The 7,501-nt window shown below is 49.3% G+C and overlaps 1 long non-coding RNA gene across 1 annotated transcript; it reads right to left on the bottom strand.

Moving 5' to 3' along the window:
- Nucleotides 1–361: 361 nt before the first annotated feature.
- LOC311521118 lies at nt 362–5,336 on the bottom strand. The gene is made up of 3 exons (XR_014711800.1): nt 5,103–5,336; nt 3,144–3,383; nt 362–592 (listed from the first exon to the last, which is right to left on the bottom strand). It is a non-coding gene; the product is annotated as an uncharacterized lncRNA (long non-coding RNA).
- Nucleotides 5,337–7,501: the final 2,165 nt, after the last annotated feature.

Raw genomic sequence — 7,501 nt, forward strand, 5'->3', positions numbered from 1 at the left:
TCTGAGCGAAGGAGGACCCTTTACTAGGCAGACAGAAAATGAGAGTTCAGGTACCCTGATGCTATTGTAACACTTGATCAATCCTGTGCTTCCTAACTCTTCCCCGCGGGAATAAAGATGAGCAAAGGAATTTCACCTCCTGGGGCCTCTCAGGCCTAGATCTCCTTCAGGTCCATTCCTGTACTGGAGGGCCAGGGAGCACTGATCTGTAGGGCCCTCTGACCAGAGAACCGCGTCCCACTGCAGTGGTGATAGGGGGTTACTCTGCATTTTCCTTTTGTCCTCCAGCTCCAGCGGTTGTTTCAATTCCCTGTTTGCAGGCTGCTCCCCCTGCATCCTGCTGCCGCTGCTGTGAAAGACACACACCGTATTTTTGGGGACCGTATCGTATTCAATTTATTTCTGGCTGTTCTGTGGATTGTTACGGCCTACGGATTGGGTTCTGCTCCATGGGGGAAGGTGACCACAGCTCCTCCAGGAATTGCAAACAGTGGGGTGCGACTACGGCCGTCCCTGGGCCTGTAAACCCCTCCAGAGAAGTACCACCCCAGGGATGGCTCACATAGACTGGTTCAGGCAAGTACCGGAGTTCCTAGGAGACAAAGAAAGGGCTTTGGGTATAAAAGGCTGAGCTTAACCTGACAGAGGGGCCTTCTTTTTGATTCAACAGATGGACATGAGCTTTGGTCCAAGGGCACACCCCACTCTGGGGGAGGCTTGGAAGCACAGTATCCACTGTGCGGGTAATGGGTGACTTCGGGGGTGGTTAGTATGCGTTTGGACCTTTTTATTGTTCAGTGTGTTTTCCATAAATCGGCATACTCTGCTTTGGAAGAGCTGTTTGGTTCCTGGAAAATCAGAGCCAACATTGTCCCTGGAGAAAGAGCAAAGCACAGGGGCTGGACGCGAGTCAGGCCTGCTTGGGATACTCACAGCGGGTTGCAGGGGAGCTGTAGCGTGGCTAGAAGCCTGAGTGGGCATTCCTGGAGCAGACCCTGGAGGGGGGCTAAAGGGGCAGTTACCCTGGGACTGTCATAGCCTATTTCCCAGCTTCTCCATCAGTCTCCTAGCCCCAGCTCTCAAGTCTGCCTTCTGCCTGGCCTTCCTTTCACAGCCAGCTCCCAGGCTATGGCTCCCAGGCTGCCTCCAGCCCCAGCATCTCCCCTGCTCTTTACCTGTGACAATTCCTTGGCAAGTGCAGAATCGGTACCTGGGTCTTTCCTCCCTGCAGTCACCTACAGCTGCTGGCTGCTTCTCAGAGCTCCTCTCTCTCACGGGGCTGAGCCTGGGCCCACCACTGCCCCCATTGCCAACCAGGCTGCAGGGCTATTGTCACAGGCACAGCACTAGAAGGGTTACAGGCCCTGGGATTGACTAGCACCCTTCTTCCCTGGAGCCCCATCCTTCTGAAGAATCAATGGCCTTTGGAGAGCCCCGGGCCAGGCCCGTGTTGGTCCGGAGAGAAGTGTGGGAGCAGGGAAGGGCAGCGTGGTTGGTCTGCTCGTTCCCACGTTCTCCAGGAGAACCCTTGGTGAGTGGGGAATGCAGAGGGGGTTAGCCCTGGGCAGTTTTCTAGCTAGGCTCAACCCCAGGCCTCCAGGAGAACAACGTTGTTATGATTTATTTTCATATTTAAAGTGTGCTCAGCCTGAGGACACGTGCCAATGTTATAATTATAGAACGACTCATCCCTAGTCCCTCCGTAGCCCCTACAAACTTTGTCCCGCCCAACTGCTTGTCTCCCTCAACTCTCTCCCACCCCTCCAGGAAAAAAAAAAAGAGCTGAGAGGGGACAAAACCTGAGATTTTCAATTGACCCATGGATAAGGCAGAGAAAAGGAGGGAAGTGTTCGTGATTGTTCCCCTCTATTCGACATTGGTGAGGCCTCATCTGGAGTACTGTGTCCAGTTTTGGGCCCCACACTACAAGAAGGATGTGGAAAAATTGGAAAGAGTCTAGCGGAGGGCAACAAAAATGATTAGGGGACTGGAACATATGACTTATGAGGAGAGGCTGAGGGAACTGGGATTGTTTAGTCTGCGGAAGAGAAGAAGGAGGGGGAATTTGATAGCTGCTTTCAACTACCTGAAAGGGGGTTCCAAAGAGGATGGCTCTAGACTGTTCTCAGTGGTAGCAGATGACAGAACAAGGAGTAATGGTCTCAAGTTGCAGTGGGGGAGGTTTAGGTTGGATATTAGGAAAAACTTTTTCACTAGGAGCGTGGTGAAACACTGGAATGCGTTACCTAGGGAGGTGGTGGAATCTCCTTCCTTAGATATTTTTAAGGTCAGGCTTGACAAAGCCCCCATGATTTAGTTGGGGATTGGTCCTGCTTTGAGCAGGGGGTTGGACTAGATGACCTCCTGAGGTCCCTTCCATCCCTGATATTCTAGGATTCTATGATTCTAAGTGAATTCTACATCCCAGGACCCCGCACTGAGAAAACCCTGGCCAGAGCCCCGCCACAGTGAAATGATGGGAGCAGCAGGGATAAGTGTTAGCTAGGACACCTCGGGATATGTCCACTGGCATGGTATCACGCAGAGGGGGGGCAACCCTAGGGGAGCAGTACCCTAATAATGCAATTTGTCGTCATTTGCATGGCATTAAATTCTTTCTTGGCGACAGGTGTTACTAATGGAAATGGATTATTTTATTTCTCTGTAATTTATATTCATTATTACGCCAGTCCAATCTCGGCTCTGTCAGAAAAAAAATATATATATAATTTTATGAAGTAGGTGAATTTGCATATTCCTGCGTTCAGTTTAATGAATAGCGCTGGCTTGTGACCTCTGGTTTCTGGTGCTTGCAGCTAGTATAGAATTAATATCCAGAGTTGGGTGACATTTTGTCAGCCCCTGAAGGAGAGGAGAAGGGTGTCTGCATTGTTGGTGTAAAGCCGGGCTGTCAAACCTATGGCTCACCGGCCAGATTCAGCCCTTGGAATAGTTTCATCCGGCTAACAGACTTCCTATAAATATCTAAGCTTGTCCACATGACCCTGCAGTCTGCACTACGGGGATGTGAATTGTATGGCAGACCAGCATGCTGGACTCTAACTTCCCCATCTGGAGTGCTTTGAAGTATTCTGTGTCAAACAGGACTAGATCGGTGCACACTAAGAACAGTCAGTGCATACCTGCAGGGTCCACACTGGTGAGTTGGAGAGCAGCATGCTGATGAGCTCTCCAGATCGCAGCCCTGCAGGCCGGACTCCAATGCAGCAATCCCTCATGTACAGGTGTAGAACTGCTTGGCCATGTTCACGAGGCGCTGGAGTGGCAAAGTCTGGTGGAAGCTGGCACATGTCCAGGTGAGGGGAAAGGGCACTGAAGGGTGCTAAGAGAAGCTAGGTACTGAGGAACGTAGGTAGCAGTCACTAAAATCAAAAGTAAATGAGTCTAATTACCAGCCTGGTTTAACTTTAGTTATTTCTATTTTAAGGACTTTTGCTGAACTTCGTGGCCCAGGCGAAATGGCTGGGTATTGGCTCAGGGCTGCCCGATGAAATGACTTTGACACCCCTGCTCAAAAGCACCAGGAGGTGAATAATCCAGCAGGTGAATGAGAGCACTGAAAGGGATCCAGCAGAAGAAACAGGCCAGAAATCCTGGTAGGTGGCTCAAGAAGCTGGTCCAGCTAAAGAAAGCAAGACATCATGCTGCTTCCGCTCAGTGCCAGGGCAAAGCAAAGCACAAGAACAGGGCTGGGAATCCTGACGCATGCCTGGGAATTCCCATGGACTGCAGCTCATGGGGGCAGGGGAGAGCCAGTACTGACAGGGAGATTCAATATAATTGACAATTTCGGATAATGGAGCCTAGAACAGGTGCTCGTCTCTGGAGCCATAGTACAAGGTGGTCATAATAACAACCCCGGCTACTATATCACAGATGGGGAAACTGAGGCACAGATAGGGACAGTGACTTGCCCAAGGTCACCCAGCCCTCCTGAGTCCCAGTCCAAGACCATACTGCCTCCTTGAATAAGTGTTTACACATATAGAAAGGCTAAAAGAAGTACAAGCGAGACTGCAGACCCCTGAATGAATTAAATGAGGCAAATAAATTAATTACTTGACTGTCGGAGATTCAACCTCTTCTAAAAATCTGTCTATAAGGTTAAGCGAAAAGGAAAGAAGTCTGGACAATGAGGAAGTCAAGAAGCCTTGTAACAACAGCTACTGTAGCGACAAGAGCAGGGAGGGATATGTGAAAAACCTGCACGGATAGGGCCAAATGCATTGCTGGTGTAACTCCATTGAAGTCAATGATCCAACTTCCATTGAAATCAATGGGGTTACACAGGGACAAGAAATCTCTCCTACAGGGTTTAGTACAATAGCTGAAGTGAAGGGGAGTCTTTCCATGGACCAGGATCTGGCCCGTGCCAATCAGGGAAGGGAGGCAGATGATTCCGTGTTTGCAGGAGTGGGGCCCAATACCATCCTTGGGAGGAAAAATATTCAGAGCCCGATGTTCAGTGCCCAGGCATGCTGGGAAGCAGGAATGCAGGAAGAGGCTTTGGGGAGGCAGAGGGCAGCAAGCTAGACATGAGTCTGCAATGCTGTCTTCAAAGGCAGGCTGAGCTGTGCTATTGTGGTCGTTCTTTGGTGCAAACACCAACGGCACACTGTGGTCCATTCTCGTGCACCATGCTGACAACTCATGCGATGTTGGGGTTGAAATCTGGCTCCATTGAAGTCAATGGGGTTTTGCAATTGTTGCCTGGGGATGGGGAGTGGGTGGCATTATGACTAGACGTCTTCCAGGGGAGATCTGGCCTTGTGGTAGGAGCTGGGCTGAAAGTCAGGTGGCTCTGGTCCCTTGTGAGGCACCGCTCCTGTCTCCAGTCAGATGTGAACAGCTGCTCCAGCATGGGTGGGTCGGGGAAGAGCTGGAGAAGTAAGTGGCAGAAAGCAGAGGTGAGTAACCTGGGCAGGGGGGAGCCTCGAGTTAATAGTGTGTTAACCTACTGCTTATTTTTGGGGGGGCGGGACAGGAGACTCTGCCTGTGCTAGGGCACCATCTGACCAATGTCTGGCCACCCTGCTAATGACAGAAGGGGTAAGTGAAAACTCCACAAGCCCCCAACTCACCAGGGTAGCACGCCTGGCCGGGCTCATCTGCGGCTATGGTGTACATCTCGTCCAGGGCAGGGCCTGAACCGGGATCAGCAGTCAGCAAAAAAGCATAAATTAGAATCTGAATCTAAACCTCATGAATACTGCGGAGGGAAGGAGCCTGTGCGACAGGCTGTCTTCACCTGGAAATGAAGCTGTCAGCTACGATTAACTGCGTCGGAGTAGAAAGCTGGTGAACCCAGCCTAAAAGAGGCCTGTCCAGCTACTAGCAATCCCCTGCCTCGGGACGTCCCCTCCTCCCCGCTTTAGCAGTGGACCCTGTCCAGCATTGCACAAGGTGGAATGTAAACATGGCCCTTTCTGGCTCAGCAGCTCTGCTCTGGGTGGGTGTGTTCAGGGCTGTCTCTGCTGAGGTTAGTGTCTGCAATAAAGCCGGACTGCTACTGGCCTCCTGCTAGCCTTGCACAGTGGAGAGAGGGAGCAGGGCTCTGTTTCTCCCAGACCAACCGAGCTGAGGCAATGGAATTGCCTAGGTGTGACTGAGAGCATCATTTGAAGATAATGGGGCTGTAGCTGAGGCTAATTTGAAGTGCAGACGTTTAATTCGTGGGGATAATATACGAGAAGGAAGAAATTCAGCTCAACTCTCGCAGTCCTGGAAGTGTTTGCAGGGCAGGCAGTTAGCAAAACTCCCATTAATTTCAGTGGGGCCAGAATTTCACCCACTGTGATTTTACATGTAAATTGAGCAGAATTGATAGAGCCACGTGTGAAGGATGCCCATGATGCCATTTTTAGGGTCGTTCTCCAGAGTAGGGCCAGGAAAATGGATTCTTTTTAAAATAACGTGTCATGTAAAACAATTGGGTCTCTCTCTTCCCTTTCCCCACCTGGTCTGATCCTTGGAGCACACTCCTTCCTTCCCACAGTCAAGTGCTGTCTTCATTGCAAGTGGTACGTTGTCAACATTTTGGAAATACAGCCATTTTGGGTGGGAGTGGGGCAGTGACTTGTATTGTGTTTCACTACATTTCCCAGGCCTGGGCGTTTGCTCAGAGGCTGGGCTGGGAAGAGAAGGGGCCAGAGATCTAGGTCGCTTGCACAGTCTTGGGTTTGTTCATTTTGATACGGATCACAGTCTCCTTTATTAAAGCCACTAAAGGTTTAATACCCTCATTTTTCCCCTGTGAGATTTGTTTAAAGTGTGTCTACAAAGCATTAATATCATTCACAGCTGCAAATAGAAAAGGGCTAATAAATTATCTGAAGACTCCAGAGTTTGCAACGAAACAGAACGTGCACCCCATCAATACAGACTTCCAGCTATTATAGCCTCGTCTTGCTTTGAGACAACAATTTGATTTTCTTTGTGGCTTGCATGCAGATGTAGCCCTTGGAAACAGAAAGGCTCACATCTGAATAGGAAGATAAAGTGTGAAGTTAGCCATGTGCAAAACAAGATGCTGAATGAGCTATTTTTAAAATTATAGCCCCCCAAAAAGAGACTGCCTCAGACCCCCACAGCTCATCAGTAAAACATGGGCTCGCTACTGTAAGTTGTTTTCCAGCTCAGCATTTCCAGAGGAGCAAGGTAGCTATGATGTAGTCCTCTTTTTGAAAAATGCATATTTAAAAGAATTACCTGCCACAGGAAGCATGCTAGAGCTAGATATTGCCCTCTGTGAAACACTGCGATTAAATCTCTGGAAATAAGAAACAAAATGTCTGGCTTAATTACTGGATTAGTTTTAGCTGAAGGGAGGGAAATATAGGCATGCACTCTTTACAGAAGGGGAGGGCTCCAGCCCCGTGGAGGAGCCATCTGGACTACAATTACATTCTTTGGCCTGTGCTAGGCAAGAGGTGAGACAAGATACTCATAATGGTCCTGTCTGGTCCTGCAATCTGTGAATGAAATGGGGCTACATGTGGGTATATGGGTCTGCGTATGCAAAGCAGCTTGCAGGACTGGGTCACGTTTAAATCCTATTGAAGTAAATGGGATCTGTCTACTGTGTTACATAGTACGTACTAGATCTGGGCCTAGCTCGCGGGAAACTTTGGACCTCAATTTTTGCCTTTATCATTGAGTATAATAATTGTATTGATTAAAAAACTCCCTAGTTCCCAACCAACCTTGTCCCCACTGACCCAAAAGGTTCCAAATACGGAGTTATATTCACGGAGCCAAGGTTTTAGATGTTTAAAAAGTGTGGAGGGGAGGGGCTGAGAGAAATGTCAAGGGGAAGTGAGTGACATAGCTGGCCAATGGCCACAAATTCTGAATGGCCTGTGGCCTCAGACAGAAAAGTGGCATCCCTGAGAGGTGTAAAAGATTGCCACTGGGGCTGGTCAAAAACTTTCCACAAAAACTGTTTTTTGAGAGAAAATTGGGTTTTCAATTAAACTCTTTT

The sequence above is a fragment of the Lepidochelys olivacea genome, assembly GCF_965140295.1.
Source record: "Lepidochelys olivacea isolate rLepOli2 genome assembly, chromosome: 5".
Classification (NCBI taxonomy): Eukaryota; Metazoa; Chordata; order Testudines; family Cheloniidae; genus Lepidochelys; species Lepidochelys olivacea.